The sequence below is a fragment of the Pelodiscus sinensis genome, chromosome 13 (genome assembly GCF_049634645.1).
Source record: "Pelodiscus sinensis isolate JC-2024 chromosome 13, ASM4963464v1, whole genome shotgun sequence".
NCBI classification, from domain to species: Eukaryota; Metazoa; Chordata; order Testudines; family Trionychidae; genus Pelodiscus; species Pelodiscus sinensis.
In genome coordinates, this window is record NC_134723.1 from 34,590,963 (window position 1) to 34,612,255 (window position 21,293).

General features: G+C 44.5%; 1 long non-coding RNA gene across 1 annotated transcript; it reads right to left on the bottom strand.

Moving 5' to 3' along the window:
* Positions 1 to 518: 518 nt before the first annotated feature.
* LOC142831250 (uncharacterized) lies at positions 519 to 19,504 on the bottom strand. Its single transcript, XR_012906936.1, has 3 exons — positions 19,295 to 19,504; positions 15,174 to 15,318; positions 519 to 1,542 (listed from the first exon to the last, which is right to left on the bottom strand). It is a non-coding gene; the product is annotated as an uncharacterized LOC142831250 (long non-coding RNA).
* Between the last annotated feature and the right edge of the window lie 1,789 nt (positions 19,505 to 21,293).

Consider the following 21,293-nt stretch of genomic DNA (forward strand, 5'->3'; position numbering starts at 1 on the left):
TTTAATTCATCCATTTAATTTTTTTACTTGTACACATTGCAGCTTCTGAATTTTCCAACCACTAGTGATGACCTCCCACATGCCCGGGTCTTTGCAGCTTGTGAGTTATACATTAATTGTAACGTTTGGTAAAACATGTATGTTTGTATGCTTTCTATAGGTTATAATGTGGCTTCTGAGGGCCAGACACCAAGCACAGTGGAAGGAAGCTGTCTGTCTGTTTGAAGCATAATAACTCTTGGAAGAGGAGGAGGAGGAGTGTACTGGGCATCAGTAGTTGTTGAAGCATGCAAAAACACTTAGGGGAATACAGCCTAGAGCAGTGGTGTGCAACCTTTTTCCCGGCACAACCCCCAGAAAAATTTTGGTTAAGCAAAAAAAAAAAAGAAGAAGAAGAAGAAGAAGAACGGCTCCTTTAAATGCAGGCAACCTCCTCCCGCCCCCCCTTCCCCGCCCCCCCAGAAGACAGCCACAATCCCGAAAGGGGTCACAACCCATGGGTTGCACATTGCTGGCCTAGAGCATTGCTTTCTCTAGATTCTTGCATGGGATACAATGCAGGTCAACCTCTTCTCTTGTGCATCCAGGGTAAAATTCACTCTTGGTCATAAGGCCAGCACAAGGAATAGGTACCATTTAAATCCCTCTTTAGCCCTGGTACAGGCCTTCTACAATGGAATGAATTTTGTACCCAGAGTACATAAGCATTATGTCTTACACAGGTATAGAGCCTCCCTCCATGGTGCTTGCGTCTCTGATATAATGGCTACCTCACATGCAGAAGTGCTTGGGAGAAGCGGGGGCCAGGCATACCTGTACAAAGGCAGCCATACTGTCATTTGGTGCTTCTTCAATACCATGGTGATAGACATCTTTTAAAAACCTGAGCCAGACAGAGATCATTTAGCATTATATAGGCAGCCATCATCTCTGAAAAGTGTTGAGCCCACTTCTGTAGTCTCTGTAGGATCCTGCTGAGAATTTCCATTGTCCTGCTCATCAAGAAGCTGCAAACTCAGCATGGGCTTTGCATCGCTCAGGGATGTGCACATACATCTTTTGTAAATAAGCAGTCATGGTTGTTTCATTAAACCCCTAATAACATCTTTATTTCATTTTCCTTCCAAACATGTTTACTTCCACCACAACATGATATTTATGGTGTTGTCTTGAATGCAAGAGGCTATTCTGTCAGATTTATGAGTATTATAAAATATGATTCTGTCCGCATACAAATGGATGTTAGGAACCTTACAGACATTTCCCCTATCATTACTGAGTAAAGAAAGCAATAAAAAAAATCAAATATTTACTATTGGGAAACACCCGCAGAGCTTAAATTAAAACCAGATTATATATGTATCAATTAGACGTTGTAAAAGCAAATTCTTTGCAGATTCACATCACATCAATTGTTATCAAAATCTTATTAAAATGTGACTGAATTAAAGGCTTCACTTAATATAATTCACCTTGCACCTCAGTACTTCAAACCCTCGGCATGTGGAACACCTCTGTGCCTTTCAAGATCAGTGCAGCCATCTGGAGGGGGAAAGAAGGTAGCATTACAGTGTGTTCTGCGGCCCATTTTATGGCCCAGGATTTTGAGAGGGTTGGAGCCTGATTTCCCCCAGAACCTTTCAGGAGATGCTCTCAGCCCCATCATATGAGATCAGAAACCAATCTGTTTTTAGAATGTAATTAGTCCTGCACAGTTTTCAGTGTACTTTCTTCTTCCCACAGGTCTTTTTCAAAGGCTAGAACAATTTGAACATGAGAATGCCCATACTGGGTCAGACCAAAGATCCATGTAGCCCGTATTCTGTCTTCTGACAATAGCCAATGCCAGGTACCCCAGAGGGAATACAGGTGGTCCCCGAGTTACGAACACATCAACTTACAACCATTCGCACTTATAACCAAGCTCCCATTAAGTGCATTACAGCCGGTCCCTGAGTTACAAACACACAATCCGCGCTTACAAACAGCGCGGTCACATTTAAATGACTGGAGTCCGACTTACGAACAGATCGAGTTACGACCAAGTGTTTGGTACATAACTCGTTCGTAAGTCGGGGACTATCTGTACACAGAACAAGTAATCATCAAGTAATCCATCCCCTGCTGCGCATTCCTAGCCCTGAAAAAATAAGAGGCTGGGGACACCCACACTGCCTAACACCCATTGATGGACCTATCCTCCATTAATTTATTGAGTTCTTTTTGGAACCTCTTTAAATTCTCGGCCTTTACAACATCTTCTGGCAGAGAGTTTCACAGGTTGATTGTGCCTTGTGTGAAGAAATACTTCCTTTTGTTTGTTTTAAACCTGCTGTCTATTAATTACATTTGGTGACCCCCTAGTTCTTGTGTTATGGGAGGGAATCATTTTTTTTCCTTATTAAATATATCCACACCAGTCATGATTTTGTAGACCAGTGTGACAGGGCTTTTGCCCTGCACTGGTCCTTTAAGGGCAAAACCCCAGCCCTGACTGAAGGTGGAGAGCTAAGCCCCAGCTGAGGCAGTTCTGCTAATGAGGGCCCAGCTGGGGGCTATATAAAGAGGGACTTCTGAAGGGGGGAGGAATCTGACTGCTGCTCTGGAGAGAGAGCAGTAGGGACCTGACTGCTAGGGAAGTAGGAGGCTTCCTGGGGGTAGAGCAGAGCAGGGCTGGGGAAGCTCCCAGGCTGCAGGGCCTGAAGCAAGGCTCGAGGCTACTAGCGCTGCAAGGGGCAGTCACGGTAGGTAGGAGTAGCAGGTCCACACCCCTTTGCCAGTGACGAGTGGCCATTACAGACTGCAGCTTGCCCCTGAGGCAGGGGCTAAATGAGGAGTGGCAGTGGATCACCGAGGTAAGGTAGGTACAAGGGAACTGGGTGCATGGGGAGGTCCCTGGAGTGCAAGCAGGATTAACACCAACCCCCCTGAAAGGGGGCATAGAGAGACTAGAGTGGGCACTGCTGTAGGGCAGCGTCCTGAAGAAGATGCCGTGATCAAAGAGAAACATGGGGAGACACCAGCTAGAGGGAGGCATCCAGTGAGCCGAACAAGCTAATTCCCAGGACTTCCGGCTGGAGGCGCAATGGTGGCGAGTCGGCCCCGTGACAACCAGTATGATATTGCTATTTAGCTGTCTCTTTTCAAAGCTGAAAAGTCCCAGTCTTATTAATCTCTCTTCATATTTCAGCTGTTTCATACCCCTAATTGTTTTTGTTGCCCTTTTTTAACCTTTTCTATTTGCAATATATTTGTCTCCAAGAAAGCAAAATGATGCCCAAATTCTGAGTCATATGAGTAAAGGCCCATTCCAGGAAGCCTTCTGAACATGGATCTCTCAGTGGGTTTGCTGAGTGATGAGGATGTGGCAGTGGTAATTAAAGAAGTAGGGTTGCCAGGTGTCTGTTATTTTCACCTCCTGTCCAGTAAAATAAATTCAGAAAATACTGGACACCTAAGATGTCTGGTATTTTCTGATTCTCTCCCCCCCCCCCCGGAGGTGAAATTGCCAGGTTCCTGGCAACCCTACAAACAATTAGTGCTCGGCCTGCCCTCTGGCCCCCAACACCCCCAGACCCCGTGCATACCTGGTTCCGCAAGGCTGCTGGCACAAAATGGCTGCTGGCAAAAAGACCAAGGGGAAGCAATGACTCCCCTGGGTCTTAGTGCTCAACCACTCCCCTGTTCCTATTCCTGCACTCACTCTTAAAGGGGACATGCTGTTTTATTTTAATATATATATATGCTTAAGTCTTGGAGTCTTTTTTTTTTTTTTGGCGCTCACCAACTTTGGTCTCCTCTCCCTCATTTTTTTCTTCAACAGAATTTTTTTCGTGTGTGTGTGTTTTGGGGGGGAGTGTGGATGTTCAGTATTTTTGTTTAAACCATCTGGCAACCCTATAAAGAAGTGTTTTAAAATAAATCAAGTGGTGCCAAATCAATCACATGGGTCCAAACTCAGAGTGACATATAAAGTGATGTTACATGTTGGTAAGTGGGTAAAGGACACTAACTGGCTGAACTCCCACCTGAAACCACAGTGTTACTGTCTGCCCTCCCCAAGGTTAAATACCTTCTCCATCACAACGGCATACAATCTGATCCCCGTGTGGCTGTAGAGATGAATCATGGACTTGGATTTTTATAACCATGATGATGGGACACACCAACCCTGAACTGATCCACCAGCAGCAGGCCAATTGTTGTGGGCCAAGGTGTCCATGTCCCCTCTTTCCTGCTTCACGTGCTCCAAGTGGAGAGCTCGGAGAAAGGGAGGCAACCTAGACTGGGGGCAAGGGAAGAAACTGAGGTAGACGAGTACATTGCTGACTCCTGCTGAGATGCCTAGGCCACCTTAGGTGACAGAACACAAGGACCTGGGGTAGCCTCTTGTTGACCTGATGGCTGGGGGAACCAAGTTGCCACTCACTGAGAAGGCTGCCTGAACTATACCCCCACTCAGAGGGAGGTGAGGCCTGTAGACTGATTGTTTGCTTGTCTTGCCCACCCAGGGGCTGCAGCCTGTTTGCTGCTTTGCCCTGACGAGGGGGCTAATCCCTCAGATTGCTGAATTATTTCACTGCCCCAGCCAGGAGGCTGCAGGACTATAGGCTAAAGGTTTACTCTGGTTCACTCAGAGGTCACAGCTTGATTACTGCTATTATTGTCTGCCTGCTAGGCAGCTGTGAGATACAGACTGCTTGACTGGTTGCAGCTCAGAATCGCTCACTTGATGGGGAAGCCTGATGGTAGGAAAAGGGAATGGACTACTGACCACCATATGGAACTGACATGGGTGCCTCAGGCCACCCAGCAAGACCCTGCCCATTACAGTAACTTTCTGTTGAGAGTTGGGGCCTGTCTTTTAGCTTCAGTGGCATTGTTGGTACATAAGGAAGACAGGATTGTGCTCAAAATCTGTAACTTGCTCCTTTAGGCAAACCATAGCACATGGCTTGGAAAACCTCAGATCTAAAGCCTGACTTTGAGAGTCTGGGCATTACAGAATACCAACATCTGGCTTATTGTACATTTTCATTTCACACACAGCATACATTAGACATTTATATAGACTTTCCAGGTTGTAGAAATGGCTTACTTATAGCATACTAATTGCATAGATGACTTATTCAGCAATTCTCTTGGACTGCCACTAGAGGTAGGACAACCTGCTAGAGCAGTGCTACTCAACTTCGGAAGCCCCGGAGGCCACTGATACTCACAGCACATGCTGAGGGTCACAACTTAAGTGTGGTTGTGTATACATGCAAATATATATATGCAAATAGCTTCTTTCACATTGACAGGCATGAATACATAAATTAAAGCAAGACCATACAACACACCGGCCCCATTTAAGTCAGTTCTGCTGATATGAATAAAATGCAATATTTACCCGATTTCCAGCCTTATGACAGCACTTTTAATGAGCAATGACAGTCCAGGAATTTAACTACTAAAATGCATCTCAACAGAAGACTATTTTATTGACTACTTTTTTGTTTTGGTTTCACAACAGTTCAGGAATGTAACCACTAAAATACATATCAACCCAAACTGCACTGCAGGCTGCAAACAAACGGGCTGTGTGTTGAGTAGCCCCGTGCTAGAACAAGGGTGGGGAACCTTTTTTGGGTCGGGGGCTACACACAAGTGAAAAACCAAAAAAACCCACAAACAAACCAACCCTCAGAGTATGTCTAGACAAGCCTCTTTTGAAAGAGGCTTTTTCAAAAGAGCTCTTTGGAAAAAGCCTCTTTCAAAAGAGATCTAGACAGCCACAAGAGTTTCAAAAAAGTGATCTGCTTTTTCGAAAGAGCACCCAGACAATCTGGACATTCTTTTTCGAAAAAGCCCTCTTTGCGTTCAAGAATGCTTTTTTTTTTGAAAGAACTCTTTTGAAAAAAGGCATTCTTCCTGGTAAAAGTAGGTTTACCAATTTCGAAAAAACAGCCGCGTTTTTTCGATTTAATTTTGAAAGACCATGATGGCAGTCTAGATAGATGCAGGTGAAATTGTTTCGAAAAAAGGCCCCTTTTTTCAAAAAAAGTCCATAGTGTAGACACCCCCTCACTGATATGACTCCTGACTGAGAAGCAGAAAGACACTCCTCACATTCCCTTTACACACCAGAGCCTAGGAAGGTCCAGGCTAGTAGATTTTCTGTGGTCCAGCCCCATGGTAAGGCTGCGGGGGGGAGGAGGGGACTAGAGTACCACTGCGGGCTTCCCAATTCTGGTGGGGGAAGGCCTGAGCTTTGGGGGTTGGATCCAGGCAAGCCAGGGGCTGCATCCGGCCCCTAGGCCTGAGATCTCCCACCCCTGTGCTAAAGTGAATAGCAAAGAAAAATGTTCCATTTAAAGCTCTGACACCATTAATATTAGATCTTCAAATAGTGTTTTTATTATGTCTCTTTTGAGGCCTGACTCTACTATCTTTACTCTTCTTGCATAGCATTTATATCTTTAAAATAGGTGTGACTATTTGTGGGGTGAGGTACTACTTAGTGTGACAGAGGGGCAGTGGTGTTAATCTGACTACTCGTTGAACTTAAGGTGAGTTAGGTTTACAGAACTGAGTCTTTAAATAACAGTGAAATTCAATTCAGGCTCAGCCTGTTAGAGAAGGAGCACATATAGACTTGTACTGAAATATCTGTCGATTGTAATTCACATCTTTTATTGTGGTGGTGCAATTTTGAATGTGGACACTTTTATTCCCAAACAAAGATGTCCACATCAGGCCCGCTAATGGGGATGGGTCCAAGGTTGCAGTTGTCCCATGGCCCAGCGATTCAAAAGCGCCCAGGGCATGCCTGTTAACACAGCACATAAAATTACTGCCATCTGTGCACTGGCATTGAAAGTACAGTTGGCTGCTCTGGGGATGCTAACTGACTTGTTGCATGCTAGTTTAGTCACCAATTACAGTGCTGTAGCTACAGCAGTACATTTATACCTCCCCATGCTTTCCCATAATGTTTTTACCAACCCTTGGGTGATAGCTTGGACAACTGAGAGCATCAGTTCTGTAACCTATAAAACTGGTTGCACACAAACTCAAGGGCTGTGTCTACACTGGCGTGATCTTGCGCCAAAGCGACCGCTCTTGCGCAAAAACTTGCTGCCGGTCTACACTGTCCACGTGTTCTTGCGCAAGTAAACTGATGTTCTACTGTATAAAATCAAGGCTTCTTGCACAAGAACTATGATGCTCCCGCTCAGGAATAAGCCCTTTTGCGCAACTGTTCTTGCGCAAGAGGCCAATGTAGACAGGCAACATGAATTTCTTGTGCAAGAAAGCCCTATGGTTAAAATGGCCATCAGAGCTTTCTTGCGCAAGAGAGCGTCTACGCTGGCATGGATGCTCTTGTGCAAAAGCACATGCCAATGTAGACACTCTCTTGCACAACTACTTTAACGCAAGAACTCTTGCGCTAAAGAGTTTTTGCGCGAGATCATGCCAGTGTAGACGTAGCCAAAGGTTAATAAGATGGTATTTAACTGATATCAGCTTTGTCAGGCTCCCCATCCAAGAGTCCCAAGAGTAGGCAGTCCCAAGAGTAGTGCTCTGCTCTGCCTACTTCTAGAGCTGCCCACCACAGAGTGTTCAAAACAGCAAAGTCAGATGCAGAAATATAATAGAAAATGCCAGTTCATTCGAACCCATGGAGGCTAGGGCTTTGGAGAGAACAGAAATTCCGTTTTATGGAGAATTCTGAGAAACTCAGAATGAAACCCAACAATTTAAAACTTTGCCAGGAAAGATAATAGCGAACAAATCTAATTTAGGAATGGTTGAGACACTTCAACAAAATGGAATCATTGTTTCAATTTCAACATTTTAAGTGATATACAAAATTCAGAATGAACATTCATTTTGACAGGAAAACTGAAACATTTCACTGAGGATGAGTTGACGTCAGAAAGTGTTTTTAATTTTGATGGACCTGTATTTTCTGATAGGGCTGTTTCCTCAATGTTTTTTTGGACAGCTCTTACTTGAGGCACAGAGCATCTCTCTAACATGGATGCTATAGTGGACCAACTGCAGCTCTGTAGCCATGCCACTGTAGTGTCTTGGTGTAGATGCTTCCTATAGCAATAGAAAGGACTTCTCATCAAAGTAATCCATCTCCATGAAGAATTCTTCCATCAACTTAGCTGTGTCTACACTGGGGGTTATGTCTGCTTAACTGCAGCATTCGGGAGTGTGAATTTTTCACACTCCTAAGGAACATAAGTAGATCTAAATGTTAAATTTAGACTAGGATTAAGAAATTCTCCAGGGATGTGCAGCTTCCTGTCCTCCCAATACAGACTTGGGCTTTAGTGATACAATCTAACCCAGGCAATTCAGACATAAAAATTAATGTATTAGTCTCCTATCAACATTTTTGCATTCTCCAAATTTTTAAAAGCTGTATTGATAGTCCCATTGGCTCTTGTCAGCTGGGCAAAAAGGATGGGCTAGGGAAAAAACAACAACCAGAGCCAGATTCTGATCTCACTTATCCCAGTATAAACCCACAATAATTTCATCAACATTATTCTGCACTCACATCAATGTGAGATCAGAATCTGGCCCTCAGAATCTATTGAAAGAAGTAGCAGTACTGACAGTTGACTTTTTCTCTCTGCAGTTATGCCATCACTAGCTTGAGTATTCCAGTTTATTTACAACTCCTCCTGATTTTGCACTAAAGTAATACATTTGATTGCAGAGAGGTTTGGGGTTCAGCTTGTGGCATCCACTTAGTTTATTATAAAAGTTGCCACATTATTGTCTCCCAGAATTCAAGAAAATGTGTGGTGACCTCCCATTCTTCACCTACAGTGTCAACATTTTCAAATAATGCAGTTTATTGTCAAGCTGACCTTTTTCTTTTTCACACGTAGAACGGTTACATAAAAAGGATGAATGAATAACGACAAAAGAGGGCGGTTGGAGTGACATAATCAGAAAACCAGAACCACCTTCGGTTGTCAGACTATAATTTCAAGATGGGATCCGGAATTGCCTACTATTTAGAATACATGATAAGGAGTCAAGAAATCTATGTTCTGCCTTATGCTCTAAGAGAGACCTGGAATAAGTCACTTAGGTCCTGATTTTCAGCTATGTCAAGCAGCTGCCACTACCTTAAATTGAAATAACACTCAGCTCTGAAATAATATTTTTCTTTTGAGAATATTAAAGTTTTATGAATTATTGGTTAGCACAATTATCCTCCTGTTATTGGCAGGGAAACTGAGGCTCAGATAAGTTATGGGCCTAGTTTTCAGAGAGAGTGAATAATTGTGACATCCGCTGATTTAACTTTTAAAGGTTCTGTGTCAGTAAAATGAGTATAGAAATATTGAACCGCTTTTCTACGGCTTCTTGAAATTCTTAGATGAAAAGAACTATATAAATCCAAATTATTTTAAGCTAATAAATAGAATAAAGTGTATGTTGCTAAACTAAAATAATGACAAGCATGCAGGAAATAGAAAAGTGCCATTGAGTCCTCTTAGCTTCTTTGTCTTGTTTTTCTCTAAGATCACTTTGTACAGCCCTTGCTCCAATCAAAGTCCTATAGGAAATTCCCGGTAACTCACATGGGAGTTTGCCCTCGGTAAGGACTGTAGAATTAGGCTGGTTACTTTGCACTCCTTTGTTAGATGTTTGTGCTCCTTGATGTTTCAGTGTACCTCTTTGGGAAATTATGCAATAATTTGCCTTGGTTTTTGTTGTTTTGTAATTTAATTGATAATGCTCCTTTGGAATTTCAATTGTTTGAGAGAAAAGACTTTTTAGTTAGTTAATGTCACATTTTTCTCCCAGACATTTTGATACCAAGATTGCTGCTATCCAGAAGGCTTGTCTCCTTGTCAATTTACCATGCAGCAATCCCGGGTATGAATCTACAGTGCACTGGTTTGCTACATAATAACAGTGTACTCACTGGGGTCTGCTCAGCTCATTTGGACCAGATCTGAAGTTCAATATGGGGCTCTCTTTTGATACAGTCTCCTTTGGTTTCTCATAGTAAGAGACAATGATTTGACTCTGCTATGAGATCTCTACCCCTAATTCTCAACGAAGGGGCTTTGCACAGCTCTATCCATATCAGATAGTTCTCTTTAGATTCATGTGCCTCTGCAAGATGCTTTGAGATTATAATTCTAGCTATAGGATCATCCAGGCTGCAAGATACCTTATAGGAGCTGCACAGACAATGGTCCCGGGGTGGCACTCTCCCTTCCATGAGGACAAGGAGATAGCCAAGTATGGAGTTCCTGAACCGTTGTAGAGCCTTGGGAGACAAGCTGAACAATATATACATTTAAATCCTGTTTAGGTACATAATATGGCAGTGAGGCATCCATGATCTAAAGTATTCTAATCATGCTTTTAAAAAAATATGCAAATTAAAAATCTTTCTTACAAGCCCAAACAAATGGTAGAGAATTAAAAAGAAAGAATGTTTAAATGGAAAAGCGTATTCATAATCTGCATTCTAGTATTTATTTGTGTATAAACTTGCAGCTAATAAATACAGTCACTGGATTAGGAAAAATTTGCAGCATTGGAGGGTTGCTCAGACAGACATCTTAACTACACTTTTTTCACCAACACTACATTTGTAGGATAAATGTTAAGCCAAGGCCATATCTACGTTACAGGAGGCCCCCAATTCGTGACGCGATTAGTTCCAGGGAAGCGTCACAAGTCGGGGGCGTTGTAACTCGAACCCGCATTTACAATAGGAGCCCCCACTGTGCTCCTGTGCTGCCACCAGACCTCCCTGTTCCTGGGCTTTGTGGTCCAGGAACATCATGGCACTGCTGCACCCTGGATGTTGCCAGACCAGAGAGTCCCGGTTTAGGGAGGTATAACCTGTACCTGTGGTCAGATTTGTGGTGACAGGTTAGAGAAGGGCCACAAATGGATCATGCATCGGTGCAGTGCGAAGATCAAGGAGCTGAGGCAGTAATACCAGAAGGCAAGGGAGGCAAACCGGCACTCTGGGGCTGTGCCAAAGACCTGCCACTTCTACAAAAAATTAAATGCCATCCTTTGTGGCAATCCCACCTCCACTGCCAAAAGCCCTGTGGATACTTTGGGGGGCTGGAGATAGCAGCTAGCGCACAGAACCAACCCCAAGGACAAAGTGGTGGACTAGCAAGTGGAGTTGGAGGATGAGGTGGGACAGGCAACAGGGTCGTCAGGCAGCATGGTGAGCCAGGACCTCTTCTCGAGTCTGTGGGGTTCAGTTCAGCCTCAGCATCCCAGCTTTGGCATGCATGATTCAGGAGATAGGAGCTTTGGTAAGTGATCATTTTGATTTGATACACTGCTTGGTTACATGAGGTAGAGTTGTTCTTTCTTCCATTTTATGTGTTAGAAATGGGCTAATAGATAAAAATGTATCAGATTAGCGGAGTTTTGTGTCCACTTCCCATTCCTATGTGTGGCTATTGGGGATGTGAAGGTTTAATTGGTAAGCCTCACTCTTAACAGGTTGGGTGAAGATTACCATTTAAGATTAATTATGGGGTAGGGAACCCTGCCCTGAACAGGGGCTCTTCTGCCATGCTGTGGCAGCCCCGGCATGTGGCAGATGGAGAGGGACAGGCAGGAACCTGACCTCTAAAATGCTCAGTGGTGAAATTGCAAAAAACCTAATTACTGACCTCACGTAATGCTAATGAACAAAATGGTGATTCCCACTTGTATCCCCACTTCCAGTTGTGTTTTCTGTGCCTCTTGGTGGGTTCTGAATAAATCTGAAAAAAGGGGAAGGTCTGAAATACGAACTCTAAACTTCTTTAAAAAAAAATCTGATGATCAGTTTAATCTCCTCTATTGTAGGGCTCATTTTTTTTCACCTGGCCTCTAAGTGCTACGTCTATATTGCAGCACTATTTCGGGATACCAGAGGTGTCCTAAAATAGCTATCCCCCATCTTAACAGTAAGCCCATTATTTCGAAATGTAACAAGCTTGCTATTCCGATATTCCTGGAAAACTCATTCCACAAGGAGTAAGGGACATTTCGGAATAGCAGGTTATTTTGTGTAGACCATGCTAAATTACAAAATAAGTTATTTCAAAATAAGATTGAAATAAGATTGAAATTTGCATAGCTCAGATTGCATTTCTTATTTCAACCTATGGTGCAATGTAGACGCACCCTAAGAGAGAGAAGGGAACTGAGGTATAGCTTGATATATGGGAGTATTTGTTGTTGCTTTTTGAGCTGAGCAGCTACTTAAAAGTTTGAAGCCCTGTGGATATTCTACCTTGGAGCAGAATCAGAGTGATAGGCATTTCTTTGATGCAATTTTGCTTATTTACAAAGAATGTACAAAGTTCTGTGTTGTGAACACAGAATAAATCAAACAGCAGAAAACAGCCTCTTTTACTCTGAATAAATCAAATACCAGAAAACAGCTTCTTTTATTAATAGCACCAGGAGTGCAAAGTGTGGAGGGAGAGTACAATCCAGGGAGTTTTAGCATCCCATTTAAAAAAAAATTCTAATTGAGATTTTTGGGTTTATTATTACTTTTCAAAAAATTTCCTGTAGATTATAGACACTCAAACATTGCCAGTTGAGAGTTGTGCTGGTGGTATTTTGTCATGTGCACTGCATTTATTTTACTACTGCAACCTGTTGCATTGCATACATTCCCTACAACAAAGAGGTGCAACCCACAGAGACCGTAGGTATCCTTATGTAGTTCTGCCTTGATCCAAGGAGACTCTTTTCTTGGAGCTCTGCATACTGAGACTTGTGACACATTTAAAAAAAAATACAATCATGGTGCATGAAGTTATGAAATGGTGGTTGGCTGCACTTCTAAAGTTCCAAGCCCTGTCATTGGGTGTAGAGTTTAGCAGCCATTTTGTTGTCACTGTTCTCTTACAGATTGTCAGGGGAGAGAGACTCTGGGTCAAATTCTCAGTAGATTTTTTTTTTTTTGTCTCCAGGTTTGAGTGTCCAGCTCTGGGCCTGATTCTCAGACTGGTGAAAACCTGCAGGTTGCAGTGGCTTCATTTGGAGTGCTGAGTTATTAGCTTCTCTGAGAATCAAACCCAAAATATGTCAATTGGATACCCAAAAACAGAGGTATTCGAAATGAGAGCCCACTTTTGAAAATATTGGCCTATGCTATGTGTTCTTCTTGTGTAGTCTTGACCTTTCGTAGTTCTAGGAGAGCGGTGGGAAGAATTTTTGTGGGGGTGCCACTTCACGAATTTTGGTAGTTGTCATGGGCTGCCCCATAATGGGCAGGGCCTCAGGTGAAAAGGGGCTATTCCCTCTATGAGCAGGCAGCCTCTGGCAGGACAGGGGAAGGAGGGGGCACACTTTCTGTGCTCCCCAGACCCTGATTGGTTGGGGGCAGGGGAGCATGCAAAGTCTCTCATCCTCCTTCCCTGCTCTTCCAGGGGTGTGCAGTGCCTAGAGGGAACTGCCAACCATTTTAAACAGCTGGCGGTTCCCTCTAAGTATCGCACGCCCCTGGCAAGCAGGAGGAGACATCATGGGTTCCCCTGTTCCCAGGTCTCGATTGGCCTAGGGGCGGGGGAGCGGCAGAGTGGCCAGGCAACTGTGGGCTGGATCAAACAACTTGGCAGGCCGGAACTGGCCTGCGGACCCTATCTTGCCCACTCCGTCCTAGAAAGTAACTCATTCTGACTGGTCGTATTGGTGTGTGCAACTACAATGTTATACCACTGTGAAATATTTTAAAATGATTGACTAATGGGAACTCTAGTGGAACTGTTTGGTACCAAGTCCAATTTAAATGCTCTTTTTGGCCTCCATCCTTCTGGATGACAACAGCATAGGGCAGCATTTAGTTTGGTTGCCATTGCACGTCACTTAAATACAAGAGGCCCCTGACTTGGGACCACCCGAGTTCCGACCCTCCACACTTACAACCATTTTTGTAAGTGTGGAAGGGGTAGGAAACCCCCAACTTACGTCCTCTACCTGCATTTACGATGGTACACAATGCCTATCGTAAATGCGCGTATGAGTTACGACGTCCCCGACTTGCAACGCTTCCCCCAGAACCAATCGCGTCGCAGGTCGGAGGGCTCCTGTAAATCACATAGCATGTGCAATGCAGCTCCTCCCTGATGAGCCACAGGAGACTTGTGAAAGCAGAGCTGCTTTCTGCTCTGCTTGTCTGTTGTCGTCTTAGTGCCACCCTACAAAACTGCTCTTTCCCCTCTCTTGTCTCTACACCCCCATTGTCTGACATATTCTCACTATATCAGGGGTGGGGAATCTTTTTTGCGTCGGGACCGCTGACCCACAGAAAAATCAGTCAGGAACCACACACAAGTGAGAAGCAAAAAAAAAACCAACAACAACCCCTTCATTGATGTGGCCCCCAACTGAGGAGAAAGACACTCCCCACATTCCCTTTGGCCACCAGAGCGTAGGAGGGCCCAGCCTAGTAGATTTTGAGTGCTCTAGCCCTGTGGTGAGGCAGCAGGGGGGGGGGCTGGAACACTAGCACATGCTCCCCAATGCTGGTGGGGGGGCCTCTGAACTTCTGGGGGCCAGATCCAGGCAAGCCAGGGTCCTGGGCCTGGGGTTCCCCATCCCTGCGCTGTCATTGCTGCCCAGTGTGCTGGGTGATGGAAGCTAGATAGGCAGAGACTCTGGATCTACCCATCTGAGGCTATGTCTACACAGCAACATTATTTCAAAATAATTAGCATTGTTTCGAAATAACATAGTTTGCGTTGACACAGCCGGCAGTTATTTTGACATCATGTTGAAATACTGTCAAGCTGGAGGACTTCTTACTCTGATTCTTGTAACCCTCATTGTACGAGGAGGGAGGGAAGTCCGAGGAAGAGTGCTCTATTTCGAAATAAGTGCTGTGTAGACAGCACCAAAACTCAAAATAAGCTATTTCAAAGTAAGCTACGCAATTGACGTGGCTCAATTTGCATAGCTTATTTTGAGTTAAGCCCTGCTGTGAACACACCCTGAGACTCTCCTGCAGCATTGCCACTTGAAGCATCAATGGATTAGTTTACAAGCTACTGAGTTCCCCCAATCCCAGGTCCCCATTACACCTGTGCTCTTCTGCTTAAGCTCCCCTGCTCCCATCTCACCTTACACACCTCCATTCAGTTCCCAGCTCTGCTCAGTCATCCTCTTACCTGTCTGCTGGCTCCTCCACCTCCCTATGCTCCCAGTTGGGCTGATGGATGAGACATTGAAGCTGTAAGTTTGTGAGGGAGGTGGGGCTGAAGTAGGGTCGCCAGGTGTCTGGTTTTGAACAGGACAGTCCAGTATTTGAGCTTTCTGTTCGGGAAACAAATTGAGAAAATATAAATGAGAAAATATAAATTTCCGGTATTTTCTAAATAAGATGTAATGTAGATTGTGATATAATGTCAAGTGTGTCCAGTATTTTTGTTGAAACCATCTGGCAACCCTAGGCTGAAGAGAGCAGGAATGTGGGAGCACAGAAGGCCCATTTTGCTTCCTTGGCTTTTGGGGTTCTCTGTGGTGCATGGAGCAGGGGAATCAGGGAAATGGGTTAGTGGTAATGACAAAGATTGGAGCTAGCAAGCATAAACTGACATTATAGTTGGCTTTTCCTTGCAGAGACAAAATAGGCTTTGTTGAATAAGGGGGTAGCTTCCTTCATGCTCTGCTAAGTTTGAAAACTGTCCTATTCCTTAGCTGTTATGAAAGACTGTGTGTGTGTGTGTGTGAGAGAGAGAGAGTGAGTGAGAGAGAGAGATTGGAAGTCTGTAGGAACTGTTGTTACCCAGAGAAGTCCAGGGGAAAAAAAAGACAGTTTGAACTGTTTTAAGGGATCATTTGTAATTGGAAGATGAAACAAGTTATTAAATATTTTCCTGTGTCTGACTTGAATGAGAAGATTCTTCTGAAGGTTATTTTCATTTTAGTTTCTGTTTGCTGAGGTAAATTATTAGCTTAATTCGGTTACTGAAGGTTGCTGGTTGGTGGCTTTTCACTACTTGTGCTTAAGCTGCTGAGTGGGCATGTAAGTTTAATTATTGTCAGAGCACTTAAGAGTTTGTATGGGTTTTCTTGTATAATGACAAATCCAAAGAAAAAATATTTAACCAAGAAAATATGATAAAGAATTCAGTTGTCTCAAGAAGAGTGAATGTATTAAATTTGGAGACTAACATCAAACACTGATGTATGAAACAGAGGATTTTAATCCTGCCTTAAGTGCAACTGGCAATGTAACTTGAGGGACATACCATAATATTATCCTTTTTATGTAACTATCCAGTTTGGCTGCAGCAGGGCAGATGAGGGATTGGGTAGTAGAGTCTTCTTTTCTCTCTAGAAGTATTTCTAATTTAAGAAGTAGTCCCCACGTGGAAAACATCAGAAACAACTGGTCTGGCTAATGAAGGACATTTTACTCTGTTAAGCAAACATCTGGGCTGTTACATGCCACCTTATTATTCTTTATTAACTTCTCTTGCTTTTTTTAGACAAAAGCATAAAAGAATCTTACCCAGCTATGACTGAGTTTACCAGATTTGTTATTGCCTATTTGTACAGACATAGCTAGCATTTAGCTCTTGGAAATTGTCAAAAGCTTCAGAAAGGAAGTGAAAAGACAAATTCTGTTCTTGCAACCCTGTTCAGCTCACTGAGGTTGTACATGTGATCAAAGGGCAAGTCTGTCTGCAAAACTCTTGTATTTTGCCAACAATAGGAAACAGTAAAGTTTTACATTTAGTGCACAAAAATCTAAAGGGTGCAAATGAGTGATAAAAAAGCAAGAACTGTGACAGAGTGGGAAGCTCACTATGACTCATTGTGTATTGAGCAAGGCCAGCAGGAAGAGAGATAAACAGTTAACACTGACTTTTCTTCAGGTTTAAATTTACCTTGAATGACACAGCAGAGAGTAATTCTGAAGTTAAGTTAGTCTAATTGTGTCACCTATTCTAGAAGGGAATCCTATGCTACCGCATTGCTGGAATGATCCTGATCTACAGAATTATCTCCAGGGTCAATGTTCTTTTTATTTATAAATTCCGGAAAACAAGGATTTATGTGCTGAAATAACTAATATTTGATAGAGAAACTCTGAACCCACATTTATGGAATGATTTTTAAACATGATGGGGGAAAAATAATTGAGATTATTTTAAATTTACAGGGACTAGTATGCTTGTAAGGACCATGGTTTTTTTTAAGTAGCTGGTTGCTGGTATGGTTTTGAAGCTAGTAAGACCTGTGGGGTAGGAGAACTGTGGATTTTTTTAAATAAGTCTGATTGAAATGGTAATTAGTGTATAATATTTTAGTCTGTCAGATAAGTATGCATTGCAAAAAAGTCCAGGACACCACACCTGTGTAAAAACTATCATGTGCCTAAGCCTTTACAAAATTGGAGCCATTAAGGTATGACAAGCCCATGAGGATTCAATTCTGTATTCATACATTATGCAAACCTCCTTCTCAAGTCGGCACAAGTCTCAGTAGAGGAAGGATTTTGGAATCTGGCCTTAAAAGCCCATATAGTGTTAATTATAAACTTAAAATTTCTCAGAAAGGCCTGGCACTGGCTAAGTGATGGAGCTCTAGGTGACAAGTTGAAAGCCAAGGTATGAGTGCCAGACTCTTGCTTTAAAAGCTGGCAAGAGACAGGAATGTGGCTAGGAAATAGCTTGCTCAGTCCTGGGGCATGGGAGTGTGCTCCATCTTTGCGGTGATTTCTCCTTAGTCAAGGAATAGCAAAAAAAAAAAAAAAAAAGGGAGCCCGGACCAGTCTGCCTCCTCCAAAAATGTGGTGACTGCAAACTCTTCTCCACATAGAAAATTGTTAAATGCAAAGTGATACTGACCCTTGTTCAGCACAGTTTGGATCAACAGCTTATTAACTGTTCATTTTTAAGTTTCTCCCCCTCCCCCCAAGTCACAGGAGGTATTGAGTACTCCATAGCTTAGAAGCAGTTCTTCACAGTACAAAGGTTGAATGCTCTCACTCTGAGCATTCATTCTCTAGTAACGACTAAAAGGAAAAATTACACACAAATGATAGACTTGGAGGTTTCTGGAAAGCAGATGTCCTGATACCCTCCAGGGCCATTGCTAGACATCTGTGTCTCAGTGAGACAGATACATAAATCTAAAACCCAGGATCTCCTCCAGACTTACGGATAGTCACTCTTCTATCATGACAAAGTAGCAGAGAGCTAGAACTTCTGAGACTTCAGTGTTCAAAGAGGTAAAGGTTCCGAGGGAAGGTGCCTGAAACACTCCTTTTTTAAATTAAATAACTGGCCACCCAGTGGCTCAACACTTCTGTTGGAAGAGCAAGGTTTTGTTTTATAGATTCCACACTTAGAGTTGTAAAGATGAAAGACTAGGTCTTGGAGCAATGGAAAAGAAGCTTAAAAAATGCTAAGACTCAATTACACCATGTTTCACAAAGGCCTCTTTGTGCCTTAAATATGTAACTTATGCCTACTAACTTGTCATCACCTGTGAACAGCTGCAGTGTGAGATTTGGTGTCTGAAAACTTCTGCGTATTTAATTTAAAGTTTAAAATAGTAGAGAGGTTTGAGTGATAACTGTGAGAGGCTTGCACTTATATCAGGTAAGGGGAATTCTAATGAGATATGCACAGAGTGATAGTCTTCCCCACTGCCGCTCTTTGGACAGGGAGATGAGCAGATTCTTCTGTGCAATGGCTACCCACTTAGGAGGAAGAATGGACTGCAGGGATCAGATGTTTCCATGAGAATTAGGAGCTAGTGTCTGGAGGAAGACAGCAGCAGGACACCCATGGGACCAGGGAGGCTGATAGAAGTCAATAGGAAGCGGGATAGAGTGTGTGAGGAGAACTGTATGGGGGCAAGGGAGTAAGAGAGAGGAAAGAATGAAAGAGGGAACCAGCAGGATCAGGGAGAAAATGAGAGCAGAGGAAATGAGCTGGTGTCTTCTCTTACAGTGGTGGGTGTGATCTCACCACAGTGGCATGCCCTTTAGGTTGTATATTAAGCTATCTTTCTCCTCAGGAGGACACGTTCTTGTTCCAGAATTAGAGCCGAGGAACATGCTTGTGTGGCTCTGGAGAGAGTTATACTGGTTCAGGGCTGATACACTCGGTAAATTCTCTGGGACAGGGACCATCTTGTTGTTTGGTGTTCGTACAGCACCTAGCACCTAGGGTCAGGTCCACAAATAGAGCTCCTAGGCATTTACAATAACACAAATAATAAATAGTACCAAGTGATGTATAGAATGTCACGTGGAATGCTAGTCAGGACTCACAGCAGGACTGACCAGACCATTCGTTGCACACACAGTTTTCTCTAGCTGCCATCGGGAAGGGATGAGTCAATGAGCCAGGAAAGAACTTTTCAGACTTGTGACCTTCTAAACAGCTAAAAGTAGACTTTGAAGACAGGATGTGAAGTCTGCTGTTCTTTCTCCCACGTGTCACCTCAGGTGAGAGACTCCAGACTGGCTAGAGTAAACACTGAAGCTGAAAAGAAACAACATGTGATCTTGACTTGGATATTGGAGAGAAGGTTTGTTTGTGGTATGGAATGCAGGAAAAAGAGCATGTATGTCCCTCTGCAGGTATGGGGCACAGTAAAACACTTCTGCAACCAAGATAGCTTCTTGCTGAATCATTCTTCCAAATGCAGAGGCAATTGTCATGATTCTTTAAAGAATTTAATAGAATATTTGCAATTACCTCAATCCCAAAGCACTGTCTTGGTACCACCCCCAATTATAATGTGTATTTGATTAGGTTAAAAACAGTTCACTTTTCTATAGCTCTTTACTATGACCACCTCCAAAGCATTATTATTATTACAGGCAGTCCCCGGGTTAGGTACAAGATAGGGACTGTAGGTTTGTTCTTAAGTTGAATCTGTATGTAAGTCGGAACTGGCGTCCAGATTCAGCCGCTGCTGAAACTGATCAGTTTCAACAGTGGCTGAATCTGGACGCCAGTTCTGACTTACATACAGATTCAACTTAAGAACCCCAGGCATCCCCAAGTCAGCTGCTGCTGAAACTGATCAGCGGCTGATTCCAGGAAGCCCGGGGCAGGGGCTTCCTGTAGTCAGCCACTGGTCATTTTCAGCAGCTGCTGACTAGGGGACACCTGGGGCAGAGCAGCTGGGGTGCTGCTGGGTTGGTCCAGAGGCACCCAGAGCGGCGCTACGGGACCAACCGGCAGCGCCCCAGCTGCTGTACCACAGGCGTCCGGAGCAAAGCCGCGGAGCACGGGGGCAGCGGGACAGCCCAGACGCGCCGTGGCTATCCTGCTGCCCCCGGGCTCCGCGGCTTTGCTCTGCTCTGCTCCCCGTCCCCCAGGTCTGCATACCAGGGGGAGGGGGAGCAGAGTAGAGCAGAGCGGCGGAACGCGCGGCCAGCTGACAGCCCAGACGCGTCTGGGCTGTCAGCTGGCCGCGTGCTCCGCTCTGCTTCCCCCCCCCCCCCCATGGTTTGCAGACCAGGGGGAGGGGGAGCAGAGCAGAGCGGCAGAACGCGTGGCCAGCTGACAGCCCAGAAGCGTCTGGGCTGTCAGCTGGCCGCGCGCTCCGCTCTGCTCCCCCCCCCCTGCAGATCAGGGGGAGGGGGAGCAGAGTGGAGCACAGCAGAGCGGCGGAACGCGCGGCCAGCTGACAGCCCAGACGCTTCTGGGCTGTCAGCTGGCCGCGTGCTCCGCTCTGCTCCCCCTCCCCCTGGTCTGCAGACCAGGGGGAGGGGGAGCGGAGCGGAGCAGAGCAGAGCAGAGCGGCAGAACGCGTGGCCAGCTGACAGCTGGCTGCGCGTTCCGCCGCTCTGCTCTGCTCCGCTCTGCTCCCCCTCCCCCTGGTCTGCAGGGGGGGTGGGGGGGAGCAGAGCGGAGCGCGCGGCCAGCTGACAGCCCAGACGCTTCTGGGCTGTCAGCTGGCCGCCCGTTCCGCCTCCGCTTTGCTTCCTCTCCCTGGTCTGCTCGAGACCAGGGAGAGGAAGTGCCCCGTTCGTAACTGCGGATCCGACGTAAGTCGGATCCGCGTAACTCGGGGACTGCCTGTATACACGTTAGGCCTCCTCACAATACCTCTGTGAGGTAGGAGAGTATTGTATCTCTTCTCAAATCTATGCAAGAAGTTTCTGGTAAGATCATCTTGCTTCTCTTTCAGTCTAACCCATATTACCTGCCTCCACACCTCTGCTGCTCTGTTTTTTATACTATATCAAGTTCAAGTTACCTTCAGGGCCCTACATAACTCTTCCTTTCCTTGCTTTTCCTTAGTCCCTTACCAGT